Source organism: Meles meles, chromosome 1 (genome assembly GCF_922984935.1).
Source record: "Meles meles chromosome 1, mMelMel3.1 paternal haplotype, whole genome shotgun sequence".
Lineage (NCBI taxonomy): Eukaryota > Metazoa > Chordata > Mammalia > Carnivora > Mustelidae > Meles > Meles meles.
Window position 1 is genome coordinate 108,711,654 of NC_060066.1, and position 16,039 is coordinate 108,727,692.

Consider the following 16,039-nt stretch of genomic DNA (forward strand, 5'->3'; position numbering starts at 1 on the left):
ACGGACGGTTGGGCCCCGTGGCGCCTCCTGGGAGTTGTAGTTTCTAGACGGTGGGGGCGGGGTGAGGGCTGGGCCCGGGGAGGAGCGGAGGTTATGTGACGCATTCGGGGACAAAGCCTGACGGGAGTTGTAGTTTGGACAACTAACACCGCATCGAGTGCGGCGGACTGTTTAAACTGTTTACATGGAGGCAAGTTTTTTCTTCTTTCATTTCATAACTTATTTCGTAGTCTCTAAAGCAAAATATTAGGATAAACTGATGTTTGTGACTCGACAGCCTTAAGTTGCAACCTTAAATCATAACAACTCATTTGTTCAGCACCTTCTGTGTTCGCACACATTATTTTATTCCGTGGCCCCAACAACCTTGTGAGCTGAGTGGATCATGAATTCATTTCTCTATTTCACTTGTTTGGAAACTGAACTGTAGAGAGCCCAAACTCATCCGGCTATTAGCTAACAGGAAATAAGGCCCGGTTGTTTTTTCGCAATTTTCACGTATTGCAACTACATAAAAATTATGCTCCAACTATACAAAAAATGTATGCAGAGAAAACTACAGTCTCGGCGATTTAGAACTAGATATTAGAGGGGCCAAGTAATAATTTAAATTGGGCAATGATTTTGAAGTTATCCTTTATTTCTGATTTATTTTGTTTCCCCAAACAGCACTGTAGAACTCTTGGCCAATGGCCCAGTTGATGCTTTTCAGCTACCTTCCCAAATGCACACTCACAGAGAGTGTGCAGGATGCCCAGCAAAGGCAAGAAAGAAGAGCAAGAGCCAAAATAATGAAAATAGCTTACTTAAGCACTTAGTACTCGAGTCTGGTATTTCAATTTACCCTCCTGACTGACTAATAAGTCTGTTACTGTTTTGTGGATGCTGACAAAAGACACAGAATTACTGGGTCAGAGACAAAGGACTATTACCACACAGGAAGCAACATGAGCTTCAGCACGTTTGTGTCAATTTCTCTTCCCCCAGGTCTTACTGGGATGACACAAGGGCTCACATGAAGGCTGTGCACTTAACGTGGTGGACTGACACCACAGTTGAGGGAACACTGAGTTGGAGGAAACTGCCATTTCATAGGAAGCAATGACAAACCTGTTCTCTGTCCTGTAGGGAGACATTACTTCTTTCCTTAAAGTTGCTCACTCTAAACGCAACCTTGAGAATTGACTCTGGTGAAGAGCAGTCAGGGTCTTGGACTTTTGGCATACCCAGGAAGATGGGTAGAAGCATGAGAGACCCATAAAGAACTGTTTCTCTCAATATTACTATGTTCCCAACACTGTTCTAAGCACTTTACATCTATAATTTTATTTAATCTTCACAATCCTATAATGTGCCCTACTTATAGATGAATAAACAGGCATAGAGGATCCATAGAGCTAGTAAAAAATCCAGGAGGAGCTACAGGGATTCACAGTGTAAAAAAGACAATAAAAGCAGGGCACCTGGGTGGCTCAGTCCGTCGAGTGTCTGACTCTGGGTTTCAGCTGAGGTCATGATCTCGAGGTCCTTGCATCGAGCCTCAGGTTGGGCTTCGCAGTCTATGCAGAGTCTACTTCAGATTCTCTCTCCGGCTCTCTCTGCCTCTTCCCTGCCCCACACTCTCTCTGTATCTCAACTAAATAAATAAAATCTTTTTTTTTAAGATTTTATTTGTTTATTTGACAGATAGAGATCACAAGTAGGCAGAGAGGCAAGCAGAGAGAGAGAGAGGAGGAAACAGGCTTCCCGCTGAGCAGAGAGCCTGATGTGGGGCTCGATCCCAGGACCCTGGGATCATGACCTGAGCCGAAGGCAGAGGCTTTAACCCACTGAGCCACCCAGGCGCCCCTAAATAAATAAAATCTTAAAAAAGAAAAAAAGACAGTAAAGGTTACGTTGCAGAGAGATGTCTGATGAGCAACCACCTGAAAGAATTTGTGGACTGTGTATGGGCTTCTAGCAATTGCTCAGGATGTGGGGGAAGAGAGTAGTAGAATGAATTCTACTACTACTAGTAGAATAATTCTACTACTACTACTATTTTGTGAGATATTAAGACATCTCACAAAATGTGGGATGAGGATTCAGCTATTATATTAGAACATAGAAGTTGGTATGACCTTATTTTATAACCAACCTGATGAAGAAGTGTGTCAAGTGCACAAATAGGGAAATAGTACAAGTTGGAGTAATAAGAATTTTGCTCTACAATAATACTCTACAATCATTTGGTTTGAATTGAGCTCTAAATGGGCAGGAATTTATCCACTAGACATCAAAGAAAGGAAAACGGGAGCTTCCACTGAAAGAGCTATTTTTTCGTTTGTTTATTTGACCAAAAAAAAATGTACTGAATGCCTGCTCTGTTCTGGACTTTGCAGTGGTGGTAGGGATACAAAGATAAAGAAGATGTTATCTGCAAACCCCATGAAGGGCAGTATGACATGGTGAAACTCACAAATGCACGTACGCCTTGATCTGGCAGCCCCACTTCTAGGAATTCATTCTACTGTTACACTTGTACATGTGTGAAGTGACATTTTTGTGAAGAGAGTCATTGCAGTATTATCTGTATTTGCAAAAGACTGAAAATAACCCAATGTTCATTGATTAACTTAGGATACAACCGCAATGGAAAACTGAAAATAAAGAATAAGGAGGCTCTTTATGTGCTGAAATGAAATGATCTCCTGGATACAGAACATAAGTGAAAACAAGGTACAGCATAGTCTGTAGAACATGATAACATTTTTGTATAAAAGGGGAACCATAGATATGTTTTTATCTCTAGAAGTATTTATATCCCTAGAAGTATTCACAAGAAACTGATAGTATTGATTGCCTCTGGGGAGGGCAATTGGACCACTGGAGTGGGAAAGCAGTTGAAGGGAGACTTTTCATTATATAGCTTTTTGTAACATCTGAATGTTTAGACAGATGAATGTGTTACCTATTCAAAATATAACTACATAAAATATGTAGAAAAGATCAGATTGGAAGAAAAGGTGATCAGAGCATCAAAATAAGAAACTAAAATAAGACACCATTATACCGCTCTCAAGAACTCACAACTAGGAAGAGAACAAAAGAAAAAAGCAGTTACAACCCAGGCTTTGGGTCTCTGGAGTAATGAGAGCTGTGATAGAGGCCTGCACAAGCTGGCAAGAGTGCCCCTAGGAGAGGCCTTGAAAATGGAACAGCTAAACTGGGTAATCCTGGATAAGAAGGGCTGGCAAGGCAGAGAAGGATGGTGTGGTCAGGTATTTCTGACTAGAGGAACAGTGCATTCAAACCCAGAGACTTGAAAGAACATGGCGCCATGTGAGAACGGACTGCAGTTCAGTAGGACTGGAGCAGAGGCAAGGGGATGTGGGCAAGAATCACATCCGAGAGGATTTCAGACATTGAAAATCAAGTCCATGAGTTTGAATTTCATTCCCAAGTATTTAGGAGCCTCTGAATGCTTTAAAGCAGAGCAGACGTGTTATTAAATTCGTGCTTGAGAAAGTTCATCCAGCAGGAAGTGTGGAGAACAAACTGAGCCAGGAGGATCTGTTGAGAACCAGGTGCCCTGATTCCTGCAAGAACTGACAAGAGGGAGGCTTGGGCTGTGGTGACTGGAGGGTCACACTGGGCAGAGAGGACTTGGCATCACTTGGAGCTTAGGTGTGATGCCAGGGCAGGAAAGAATGTCCCAAGAGGTGAGACTTGGTGGTGTGATTTCCCAAGACCAGGAGGAAGAGGAAGAGGCTTGCAGGGAGGGCAATGAGTTTAGTTCTGGATATAAGGATGATATGAGGGGTTTCGGGGAGATCCAAGGCAAAGGATGAATAATTGGTTGGATTCATGAGTCTGGCACTGGGGAAGGGGTCTGGCCCCAGCATGGATTGATGAGCGTGGGCTCAGGGTGGTGGGTGGTGATGGAGGAGCACACCAGGCAGAGCGGATAACAAAGTGATTAGGGGTGCCAAGGCCAGAACCTGGAGAGTGCCTCCCCCTGGCCATTCAGGTGATGACTGAGAAAGAGGATTCCCAGAGAGCCAGAGAGAGGTGGCCTTGGGGAGAGTGGGATCTTGGAACTCGCTGAAGCTGCCTTTGGAAATGGGACCCAGAAAGTTTATAGAGCACTTCCCACCCAAGAGCTTACAAAGTCCTCACAATAGCAACATAAATAGGAGCATCCACAGGAAACTAGGCTCAGCTAACCAGCAGGCCCCAATCATACTACTAGTTTATAGCAGAACTGAACCATGAACCCAAATTTTCTGACACCACAGCCAGAACTCTCTTCATTACCCGACTTCCTTTTAGTTAAAGAGAAAAAAATGTTCTGGGGCTCCTAGGCAGCTAAATCAATTAAGCATCCCACTTTTGATTTTGGCTCACATCTTGATCTTAGGGTCATGAGATGGAGCCCTGCCTGGGGCTCTGTGCTCAGCCTGAGTCTGGTTAAGACTCTCTCCCTCTCCCTCTGTGCCACCCCATCCCCCTCCCCAGCTCTCTCCCAAATAAATAAATAAATCTTGGGGGAAAAAGAAAAAGGGGCACCTTGGCAGCTCAGTGGGTTAAGTGTCTGCTTTTGGCTCAGGTCTTGATCCTGGAGTTGCTCCCTGCTCACTGGGGAGTCTGCTTCTCCTTCTGCCCCTCTTCCGTGCTCATTCTCTCTCTCTCTCTCAAATAAGGAAAGAAAGAAAGAAAAGAAAAGAAAAAAAGATCCTCCTGTCCTTTATAATGTAAGAAGTCAGCAGGTTTCCATTGGGTTTTTGTGTGGCATAAACTTGAGAACCCCACCTTCACACCTTTGCTCATATGTGTATGGTCCTTTGATCCTAGATGGTCTGCCTCTTCTCTTTCCATCTTTGGGGGGTCTAAATTCTACTCCTCCTTTAAACTCTAGCTTAGGGGGCGCCTGGGTGGCTCAGTGGGTTAAGCCTCTGCCTTCAGCTCAGGTCATGATCTTAGGGTCTTAGGATCGAGCCCCGCATCGGGCTCTCTGCTTGGTGGGGAGCCTGCTTCCCTTCCTCTCTCTGCCTGCCTCTCTGCCTACTTGTGATCTCTGTCTGTCAAATAAATAAATAAAATCTTAAAAAAAATTAAATAAATAAACTCTAGCTTAAGTCCCTCCATAAAGCCTCCCTTGAGGGAGTCCAGTTCACTCTGACTTACTTTTTTTTTCTAAATTCCTGTGGCAAACACACCTTCCTGGGACACCCCACCAACCACCACCTCCCAGTGAGTCACACTCTTGTGTAATCTCCTCCCCTTGCCTGTGGGCAGGACTTGTGACTTCTTCTGCGCAGCAGAATGTGGCAAAGGTGATGTGTGTCACTCCCATACATACAGTTCCATTATGTAACACTTCTTAGCCGACTAGGATGAAGGAGTCTCCTGCTGGCTCTGAGAAAGCCAGCCTCCATATTCTGATGTGCCTGTGGAGAAGGCCCATGGCAGGGAGCTGCAGGAGCCTCTAGGAATGGAGACTTTGGAGACTTGTCCCCATCTGACAGCAAGAAGATGGTGGCTCTCAGTCCAGTGCCTCTAAGAAGTTCCACCAATGACCACAGAAGCTTGGAAGGGGATCCTGGGCTCCACTAAGGAACATAGCTGGCCCAAAACCTTGATTGCAGGCTTGTGAGACCCTACAGAGGATCCAGTTAAGCTGAGTCCAGACCCCTGACCCACAAAAACTATGAAATAATACATGTGTGTTGTTCTAAGCTGCTAAGTTTGTGGTCATCTGTTACATGGCAGCAGATAACACATGTTACTCCTATCATATTTGTGGTGTGCCTCTCAGTTTAGAGCATAATAATTTAATGTCTAGTCCAGCTTTACTTTTCTAATCTGAACACAAGTTTCTGGAAAACCAGGAACTTGTCACATGTGACATATCCTCAACAAGGTAGGAGAGTGAGGGGCACAAGAGAAGGAGTATTGATGAAATCTCAGTCTAGAAAAGGACCAGAAAGTGTCTAATAACAGCTGCTGTATAGGAGTAAAATGAGTGATATGTGGAAAACACCTAACATGATAACACAGTTATCACTAATATATATATATAATAATGGACATCTATTATTTTAATTATAGATCATCAATAATAATATAACATCTAGCCCCACTCCCTCATTTTGCTAATGAAGAAATAGCTCCTTCCACTACAACTCTCTAAAAAAAGAAATAGACCGAGCAACGTGTCATGACTTGTCAAAGGTCACTCAGCTGATCAGTGGCCAGAACTCAACACTAGTGAAAAAAAAAATTAAATGGCTTAAATGAGGCAGTAAGGTACATCATTACCCATGGACTCACAGGTTGAAGAAAAAAAGAGGGCCCTTTTCTTAGCCCCTTTTCCTAATTCTGAATCTTCTATCCTTCTCACTATTTTTTCTGTACTTTCTCCATGAAGACCTCATGAAAAATTATTAAATTTTTTTGGTAAATTGAATAACTGATTTGCAACAGTGAATAATACCTACAGACTAAAGGGTACATGAATCAAATTTCTTATAGCTGCAAGTGACAGAAACTTAATCCAAACTAGTTTAAGCAAAAAAGAGAATGTATTGGTTCACGTAACTGAGAAGGACACTGGGTATTCATGTTAACTGTAGTTATATAATAAACCATCCCCAAACTTAGTGGCCTGAAACCATCATTTTATTATGCTTATGGACTGTATGCCAGGAATTCAGATAGGACACATAGGGATGACTGGTTTCTGTCCCACAGTGCCTGGGGCCTCAGCTGGGAGAACTCAAAAGCTCAGGGTGACTGGTGGCTGAAGTCATCTGGGCATGTCTTACTCCTAGCAATTGAGGCTGGCTGTCTGCTGGGACTTCAGCTAAAGCTGATCTGATGGTCTGACCCCCACGCATAGCCTCCTCATGTGGTTTCTTCTTCTTGGCTTCTTCAAGCTTGGTGTCAAAGCTCCAAAATCAAAGGTTCTGGAAGAATAAAGCAGTATTAAAAAAAAAAAGAATAAAGCAGTATTGCATGAGATTTTTATGACTCAGCATTGAAAGTCACATGACATCACCTCACCATATTGTTTTGTCCTGGTGGTCACAGAGGTCTGCCCAGGTACAACGGGAGGGGACACAGACACAACCCTAGATGAGAAGAGTGTCAATTTTGCAACATAATCAACGTGGGATATATCAGAGTGGTCATCTCTGAAAAATATAACCTGCCAATCAAGGATGGCTCCTTGATTCTTTTTAAGATTTTATTTATTTATTTATTTATTCATTCATTCATTTTTAAAGAGTTTATTTATCTATTTGACAGACAGAGAGATCACAAGTAGGCAGAGAGGCAGGCAGAGAGAGAGAGGGAAGCAGGCTCCCCGCTGAGCAGAGAGCCCGATGCAGGGCTCGATCCTGGGACCCCGAGATCATGACCAAAGCCAAAGGCAGAGGCTTTAACCCACTGAGCCACTCAGGCGCCCCAAGATTTTATTTATTTATAGAGAGAGAGCACAAGCAGAGGGAGCAGCAGGGAGAGGGAGAAGCAAGCTCCCCACCAGTCAAGGAACCCAATGTGGGATTCAATCCCAGGACTTCAGGATCATGACCTGAGCCAAAGACAAATGCTTAACCAACGGAGCTACCCAGGTATCCCTGGCTCCTTGATCTAAACCAAGCACCATAGAAACCAAGGCCTTCGAGTGTCAGACACAGAGAACCTGGGACCACCTAATTCTTTTTCATCTTTTGTTCATCTCTGGTTCTCTTTATCTATTAGCAAAAAACACCTTATTTTTCTCAAAATCCATGTATTATTTCTCAGGAAGGACTTTGGCCCTTTCATGTGCACATCACCTGGACCAATTCGACTTGCCTGGACAATGAAGAACTATGATTGTCTGAACCTGGATTACATACCCATGTCACATGCCAAAAGAAAGCTTCTGGGTAAACTATAAAAAGTAACTAATAGAATCTATCACGGGCTTAAGTGAGCATTGGAGTCAGCTTAGTATGTAGTTATAATTATGTTACTTCTCTAGCAGCACCCTGTAGTTGTGGTGTCTCAAAGCCCTTCCCCTGGCCATCTTCATGTCATGCCCTTGTCTCCCATTTGCTACATACCACCTCTCCAAGATTTTCTGGGCTTCCCATGGGAAAGAAAAGCTCCGGGACACCTGGGTGACTCAGTAGGTTAAGCCGCTGCCTTCAGCTCAGGTCATGATCCCGGGATCCTGGGATCGAGTCCTGCATGGGCTCTTTGCTCGGCAGGGAGCCTGCTTCTCTGTCTGCCTCTGCCTGCCTCTCTGCCTGGTTGTGTGCTCTCTCTCTCTCTCTCTCTCTCTCCTTCTCTCTGACAAATAAATAAATGAAATATTAAAAAAAAAAAAAAAAAGAAAGAAAGAAAGAAAGGAAGAAAGAAAGAAAAGCTCCCTGGCTCTTATAGCCTCACTGGCTGGCTTTTTTCCATCTAGCCCTTCTCATCAGACCTGACTGCTATGTTTCAGCGGATCATTCCCAAATAACATTTTTCACTATCCTTCCAGTTGTAATGCCCTAGGCAGTTGTCACTCTGTGTCTCTCGTGGTTTTCTCCAGTGCCTCCAACTTTTTCCTCAAAATTGAACTTAATCCTCCACAGGTCCTTTTTGCCAAAAATTACTTCCCACAGCCAACAGTTCAGAAATAATACAACAGATTGGGAGATCGCATAGCAAAAGACCAGTCCTGAGGCATTAGCATCATCCAGTGGAAAAGGGGAGTGAGACTTGCATCTTCTGCATTCCTGCTTAGCTGTTATCCTTAAAAATCATTGAGTATGTTTTTAGCTGTAAATACAGAAAATTTAAAAGCGCTTTAAACAGTAAGGAAATTTATGATCTCACATAGGTATCAAGATCAAGGTGGGGAGTTCCAGTGTTGATTAACTCAGCAGCTTATTCATATCATAAAGGATCACATTCCTTCCATCTCTCTCCTCTGCCATGTCAACATTTGCTAACTCCTCCCATAATGACAAGATGGCTGCCGAGCTCCGAGCATCACCCACACAGGTGACCACTTTGAGAAGCAGAAAATTGGACGTTTCTTCTTGTGTCTATTTCTAAAAGTAAAGAAACTCTTTCTAAAGGTCTTGCTTCAGCTTTCTCTTATGTCTTTTGGCCAAAAGTGTATCACCTAAACCAGTCATTGGCAAAAGAACTGAAATTACTGTGATTAAGTCAAACTAATCAAGATTTACTCACAGAGCTAAGAGTATTCCCTGGCATAGCTTGCCAGTAAATATGAGAACAAAATTGGGGCTCTGACAAAAGAAAGAAGGTTGTGAGGGAGAGAGTATAGGGGGATACAGATTTGGGAAAGCATCCAGTCATATCTGATGTACTTATCTTCTCTTCGACTTGGTTTCTCCAACTGTAAACTAGAGATGATGATGTCTACTTTATCTACACATGGAGATACTTTAAGAAATAAGATTTTGTGGGGCACCTGGGTGGCTCAGTCAGTTAAACATCTGCCTTCACTCAGGTCATGATCTCGGGGTCCTGGGATCAAGCCCTGCATCGGAGTGGGGGGGGCACCTGCTTCTCCCTCTCCCTTTGCCCCTCCCCCCACTCATGTGTGTGCTCACATTCTCCCTCTCTCTCAGATAAAATCTTAAAAAAAAAAAAAGAAAAGAAAGGATTTTGCAAGATACACTTATGAAACAGTTGTGGCTCAGTCAGTCAAGCGTCCAACTCTCGATTTTGGCTCAGGTCATGATTATCAGGGTTGTGAGATCGAGCCCCATATGGGGCTCTGTGCTGGGAATGAAGCCTGCTTAAGATTCTCTCCCTCTTTCTCTCTGTGCCTCTCCCCCACCCCAATAGTAACAATAAACCAGTGAGACAAATGCTACAACGTTGATGAATCTTAAAAACATGCTAAGTGAAACCAGCCAGTCACAAAACAAATATTATATGGTTCCACTTATATGATGCCTAGAGTACTCAAATTTATATGGAAAGTGGAATGGTAGTTGCCAGTGGCTGGGGGAGGAAGAAATGAGGAGTTCGTGTTTAATGGGTATGGAGTTTCAGTTGGGGAAGATGAAGTTCTGGGGGTGGTGACCGTCGCACAACAATGTAAATAATACTTATGGCCATAGAATCATACACTTAAAAATCATTAGAATGGTAAGTTTTATGTCTATTTTATCACAATAAAAAATTTAATAAAATAGTGAGACTATTTAAGATATACAACAAAGTGGGGCACCTTGATGGTTCAGTAGATTAAGTGTGTCTGCCTTAGGCTCAGGTCATGATCCCAGAGTTCTGGGATCGAGTCCTGCGTCGGGCTCCCTGCTCAGCTGGGAGTGTGCTTCTCCTTTTCTCTCTTTCTCTGTGTCAAAGAAATAAAATCTTGATTTAAAAAAGATATACAATGAAGGAATTGCACTAAACTTGAAAAAGGTACAAATGTACAATATAAATTCATGGTTCTCTCTGATAACCTAATGTTGAAATTTTGCCCATTTTAATTTGTGGGTGAGAATCATTTCTAGCCTCAGCAATCACTTCTTTCTCATTCCTGTGTCGTCCTTCCCTCTTTTCTCAAACCCACTGTTGTTTTGACTGACATGCAGTTCAAGAAATTCCATCCCCCCAAAGTGCCCTGCAAGGGAACGCCCAGCACAGAATGGAACCAACTACGATACCCATTTCCTTTCCCCTTAAAGGTTACCTGCCCCCTTTCTTCCTTTTTCTCTCAGTCCTCTTTCAGTACAGCTGGATCTCCCCACATCCATGCCAAGAGGCTGCGGGACAAGGAGGTAGAGAGGAAGACTCAGAGCCAGAGAAGAGCACAAGGACTTAGCACCAGTAGGTGCTGGCAGTTTTTGCAGTCTATTTACCGACAACACGCATCTACTAATATTTACTAATCCCTCAGATGTTTGCAAATGAGGCAAAGCTGTGAGGAGCTGTGCAGAGAAGTGACAGTTACGTATCCAACCCCAACACCCGTTCAAAGTGACAGTTACGTATCCAACCCCAACACCCGTTCACGGAGGGCCACGTCATTCCATGGGAAGCTACCGAAGCCCCACCCCATGTCCAGTGCCCAGAGCTGAGCAATTCTGTTACATAAACTTACAATCAGAAGTCTCTGTTCATGTTTACCTACTCACTCCAAACAGTCTTTTCCAAAATATATAAATTATGCAGCTCTTTAATAGGGAGTACCCGTCACTCCCTCAAATTCATGTCCCGGAGCTTAATCACATGATCAGAAAAATTCTCCTTACATGTAATCTTCTTCTTAAAATAGATTCTAGGCAAATGGTCTCCATTAAGTTTTGAATGCTGTGTGCCTTCCAAGCACGAACATTGACTGTTAGCAGTTTTCTGCATTTAACTCCTAATACCAGGCAGAGCTCCAGGGCTTCCTTTAGGAATGGTTTCATTTTGTTCTGTGATCCTGGTCAGTCACCTTGCAAAACACTCTGCTGGTTACAAGAAAGAGAATCCATTTCTGGTCAGCTGGCATTGGCTGAGTATCCACAACGTGCTAGGCACTGGGCCAAGGCTGGGGACACAGACATAAATCATCAGCCCTACCCTTTAGGAATTCTCAGATCTGGGGGGAGAGACAGACATGAAAACAAACAATTCCTGTAGAATGGGATAAGTTTTGTACCAGCTGCTATGGAACCACTGATTAACTGTGGGCGATTCTCTGGGGAGTCGGGGAAGACTTCACCAAACGGTGTCATTTCAGTGGGGGTTTTGAAGGTTGAATAGAAGCTTGTTAGAAGGCTAAGGCAGAGCAGAGTGTGCCAGGCAGAAGGAACAGCATATGCAAAAGCAGAGAGGTGGGGAATGGCACACAGTGTGTTTTGGAACCTCACAAGGTAGTAGAGGTCCAGAAATGAGGCTGGATGAGTAAGGCAGTGGGCAGCTTAATCCCAATCATCACCCCTTCATGGCCCTGGGGGTAGGGGAAAAAAGAAATTGAAGCTCTAGGTCTACAACTGATAAGTAAGCAAGATTCTCTTTCTATATAAAGCTCATATCCTTACGTTTTTGTTGTGTGGGTGTTGTAGAAGTTTTGCAAGATTGTGATCTGCAGTGGGAACTGTCTTCTCAAGGAATCAAGGTCTTTTATATATTTGAAAAAGCCCATGGGACGGTCATCTGGAATCTCTGGGCTTTTGTGATGATCTGAAATGTGGTTATTGGTGACTGGAACTCTGAAGAGGTTAAGCCAAACCTCTACTCAGCCTTCCTCAACATCCTCACCAAGCTTCCTCTGCTATCCACACATTAATGTGCCCAGGCTGGTGTTCTTCATTCAATGACACATGATAATTTGGGTTATTTTACCCTCTCTCTCAACAACAACAACAACAAAAAGTGGTATCTTGGCTGAGCTCTTTAGAAACTTCCAGAACTAATTATTTCCTGAGGAAAGGCTTACTGAACATGAGCAAAGGGCACCTGGGTGGCTCAGTTGGTTATGTGACTGCCTTCGGCTCAGGTCATGATCCTGGAGTCTCTGCTAAAGTCTTTGCTAAGTCTCTGCTTAGTCTTTGCTAAGTCCCACATTGGGCTCCCTGCTCAGCGGGAGTCTGCTTCTCCCTCTGACCCTCACCCCCTCTCATGCTCTCTCTCTGTCTCCTTCTCTCATTCTCTCTCTCAAATAAATAAAACATTAAAAAATAAAATAAACATGAGCAAAATAAACTGAAACTTCTCAAGTAGCTTTAGGAAACACTGATCTAACACATGAGCCTCACAAGTAAGTTTTTTTATGGTACACTATTTTATTAACATAATGTATTTTTTTTTCAGCCGTACAGGTCTGTGAATCATCAGTCTTACACAATTCACAGCACTCACCATAGCACATACCCTCCCCAATGTCCATAACCCAGCCACGCCATCCCTCCCCCACCCTAGGCCCTCAGTTTGTTTCCTGAGATTAAGAGTCTCTTATGGTTTGTCTCTCTCCCAGGTCCCATCTTGTTTCATTTTTCCCTCCTTTCCCCCCACAGCCCCCCACCTTGCCTCTCAAATTCCTCAGAGAGATCATATGATAATTGTCTTTCTCTGACTGACTTAATTCGCTTAGCATAATACCCTCTAGTTCCATCCACTTTGTTGCAAATGGCAAGACTTTGTTTTTTGATGGCTGTATAGTTTTCCATTGTATATATGCGCCACACCTTCTTTTGTTTTTTTTTTTTAAATGATATTTATTTATTTATTTGGCAGACAGAGATCACAAGCAGGCAGAGAGGCAGGCAGATAGAGGAAGGGAAGCAGGCTCCCTGATGAGCAGAGAGCCCAATATAGGGCTCGATCCCAGAACCCTAGGATCATGACCTGAGCCAAAGGCAGAGGCTTTAACCCACTGAGCCACCCAGGCGCCCCTCCCACATCTTCTTTATCTATTCATCTGTCAATGGACATCTGGGCTCTTTCCATAGTTTGGCTATTGGGGTCATTGCCGCTATAAATATTCGGGTGCACATGCCCCTTTGGATCACTACATTTGTATCTTTAGGGTAAATACCCAGTAGTGCAATTGCTGGGTCATAGGGTAGCTCCATTTTCAACTTTTTGAGGAACCTCCATACTGTTTTCCAGAGCGGCTGCACCAGCTTGCATTCCCACCAACAGTGTAGGAGGGTTCCCCTTTCTCCGCATCCTTGCCAGCATCTGTCATTTCCTGACTGATTAATTTTAGCCGTTCTGACTGGTGTGAGGTGGTATCTCACAAATAAGTTTTTAAAACCACCTTTAAGCCTGCCATACTTTTTATCAGCCTGTAAAATGCTCCCAGCTCTTCTCAAAGCTCTGCCTCTGATGATGTGAGCTGTAGGCAACTTAAACTAGGACAGGGATACATTTTCAATATTTCATAAAATATTTACTTTCCTAGAATCCAATTTCTTTTTAGGCATGGTCTTTCATCTTTTTGGTGCTAGACTTAATTTGCAAAATTGCTCCCTCGTTTCACCCTAAGCTTGCTGGCTGCCTTTTGCTAAAGAAGTGAGTTTGGCATTTACAGCTGGAAAACTCTGGGATCCCAGGCAAGGTCCTGGAGAGAGCCTGCTTCTTCTCTTCCTGCGGGGCCCACCTGGGCCATCTGCCCAGGGGCTCGAGGACCTGCTGCCCTCTTGTGGCTGCAACCTGCAGTATAGCAGAACCTCCACTTGGCAAACAAAAAATCCTTCTGTTTTTCAGGTTTACTGAGTAAATGTGCTCTGAAAGCATTCCCCACAAGACTCACGCCCTTTTAGAGCTGAAAGAGACCTTAGTCCACCACCACTTTTTTGGCTTTTTTTTTTTTAAGAGAAGGAACCCAAGGATCAGAGAGATTCTGTCACTTGGCTATCCTCATTAGAGGACCAGGCAGGAAGAGGGAGATAAAATTCAAAGAAGTTTAGCAAGACAGGACGATACTAAAGACTTGGTGAGCCAGGCAAGCAGAGAAGATCTGATGGGCTTCTCTCCATCTGTCTGTGACACCCCAACCCCATCTTCTGCTCCCCAAGGAAAGCTGCTTTGGAAACGCACCCCGACATTGGATAAGGACCATCTCCTGCCTTTTTGGACACTTTCTTTAGGCCAAGGACCCAGCGCTCCCATGCAGGAGATCTGGATTCTCGTCCAAGCTTCCACCTTGAGTGACTCCCCCCACCCCCACTTTGGGCCTCAGTGTTCTCACCTGTAAAGTGAGGCAGTTCTAGGCTCTGTGGTTTCTTTCAGCAGTGAGAGTTCATGATTGTCGCTTTGCCTCTGGGCCCACAAATATCTAGTGGCAGCAGCAAATTGGTAGCAACCTGAGGGCAGAGTGTGTCTCTTCCTGGTCACACTCCCAGAGCCTAAGCCTATTCCTTTGACACGTTAGATGCTCAAAAATGTTAACAACATTAGTGTATCCAGTGTCTGCTGTGTGCCAGACCTGTGGCACATGATCCTTCCATATGGCTTTGTGGGGACTACGGTCACACCTCTGAGATTCAAAAGCAGCCCAAGCACAGGAGCTGTGGGATTGGATGGCCTAGGACCCGCTCACGGTTCTACACTTCTTACCTGTGCATGGTCAGCCTCTCTGCGTATCCATTTCCTCATCTGTAAAATGGGACTCAAATGGCAGTGCCTGGCACACGGTTAGCTCTTGGTAGATGTTGTGAGGTGGACATTATCATTTTGATTTTATGGATGAGCAAATTAAAGCGAAGATAGATTAAATAAATTTTCCAAACCAGCATGGCCAGTAAATGACAGACTTAAGATCTAAGATTATAAGCAAGATCCAAAGCCCATGCTGAGCTTCGGCTCTATGCTACACCATTCCCCTATGACTAAGCCCATATAAGAACTAATGAATGAATAAAACTCCTCATTGCTGGTGGCAATGCCAATAGTTGGCCCTTGACTTTTCCATGGGGAATGTATTAGTACTCATGATGGGCCTCCTCCTCACTCCCTCGAACCAACTAAGAGAAAAGATGAAAATAACTTAAAAAAAAAAGAAAAAGAAAAAGAGAAAAGAGAACAAAAAAGAAAATGGAAGTAAAGCACCCTCTTCAGCATGGAGGAGAACACAGGTCTCTTCTAAATCATTAAAGACTTACTGAGCATCTACTTTGCAGCAGTAGTAAGGGCAGGCATTGAGGGGCTGGGAGATAGTTCTGACCTTTAAAAGCTTGCAGTCTAGGGGTGTCCGAGTGGCTCAGTCGTGTAAGTGTCTGCCTTCTGCTTAGGCCATGATCCCAAGATCCTGGGATCGAGCCCTGCATCAGGCTCTCTGCTTGACAGGAAGCCTGCTTCTCCCTCTCCCCCTCCCCTGCTTGTGTTCCCTCTCTCGCTGTGTCTCCCTCTGTCAAATAAATGAATTCTTTAAAATAAAATAAAAAGCTTGCAGTCTAGTTGGGGAAACAAACACTTGCAAAGTCTGGATTATAATGTTGCACCCTAAAATGGGGAGATACAGATTATTTGTGTTAAGTTCAGAAAGGGAACACACAGCTTGAGAATTCTGGGAAGCCTTCCTGGCAGAGGAACCCAGGCCATCTTG

General features: G+C 44.0%; 1 long non-coding RNA gene across 2 annotated transcripts; it reads right to left on the reverse strand.

Annotated features, from left to right (window-relative positions):
* Positions 1 to 6,652: 6,652 nt before the first annotated feature.
* Positions 6,653 to 11,084, reverse strand: LOC123946034. 2 transcript variants are annotated; one of them, XR_006819579.1, is made up of 4 exons: positions 10,694 to 11,084; positions 10,226 to 10,351; positions 7,045 to 7,112; positions 6,653 to 6,947 (listed from the first exon to the last, which is right to left on the reverse strand). It is a non-coding gene; the product is annotated as an uncharacterized LOC123946034 (long non-coding RNA). The 2 variants fall into 2 exon arrangements; XR_006819577.1 differs by lacking the exon at positions 7,045 to 7,112.
* Between the last annotated feature and the right edge of the window lie 4,955 nt (positions 11,085 to 16,039).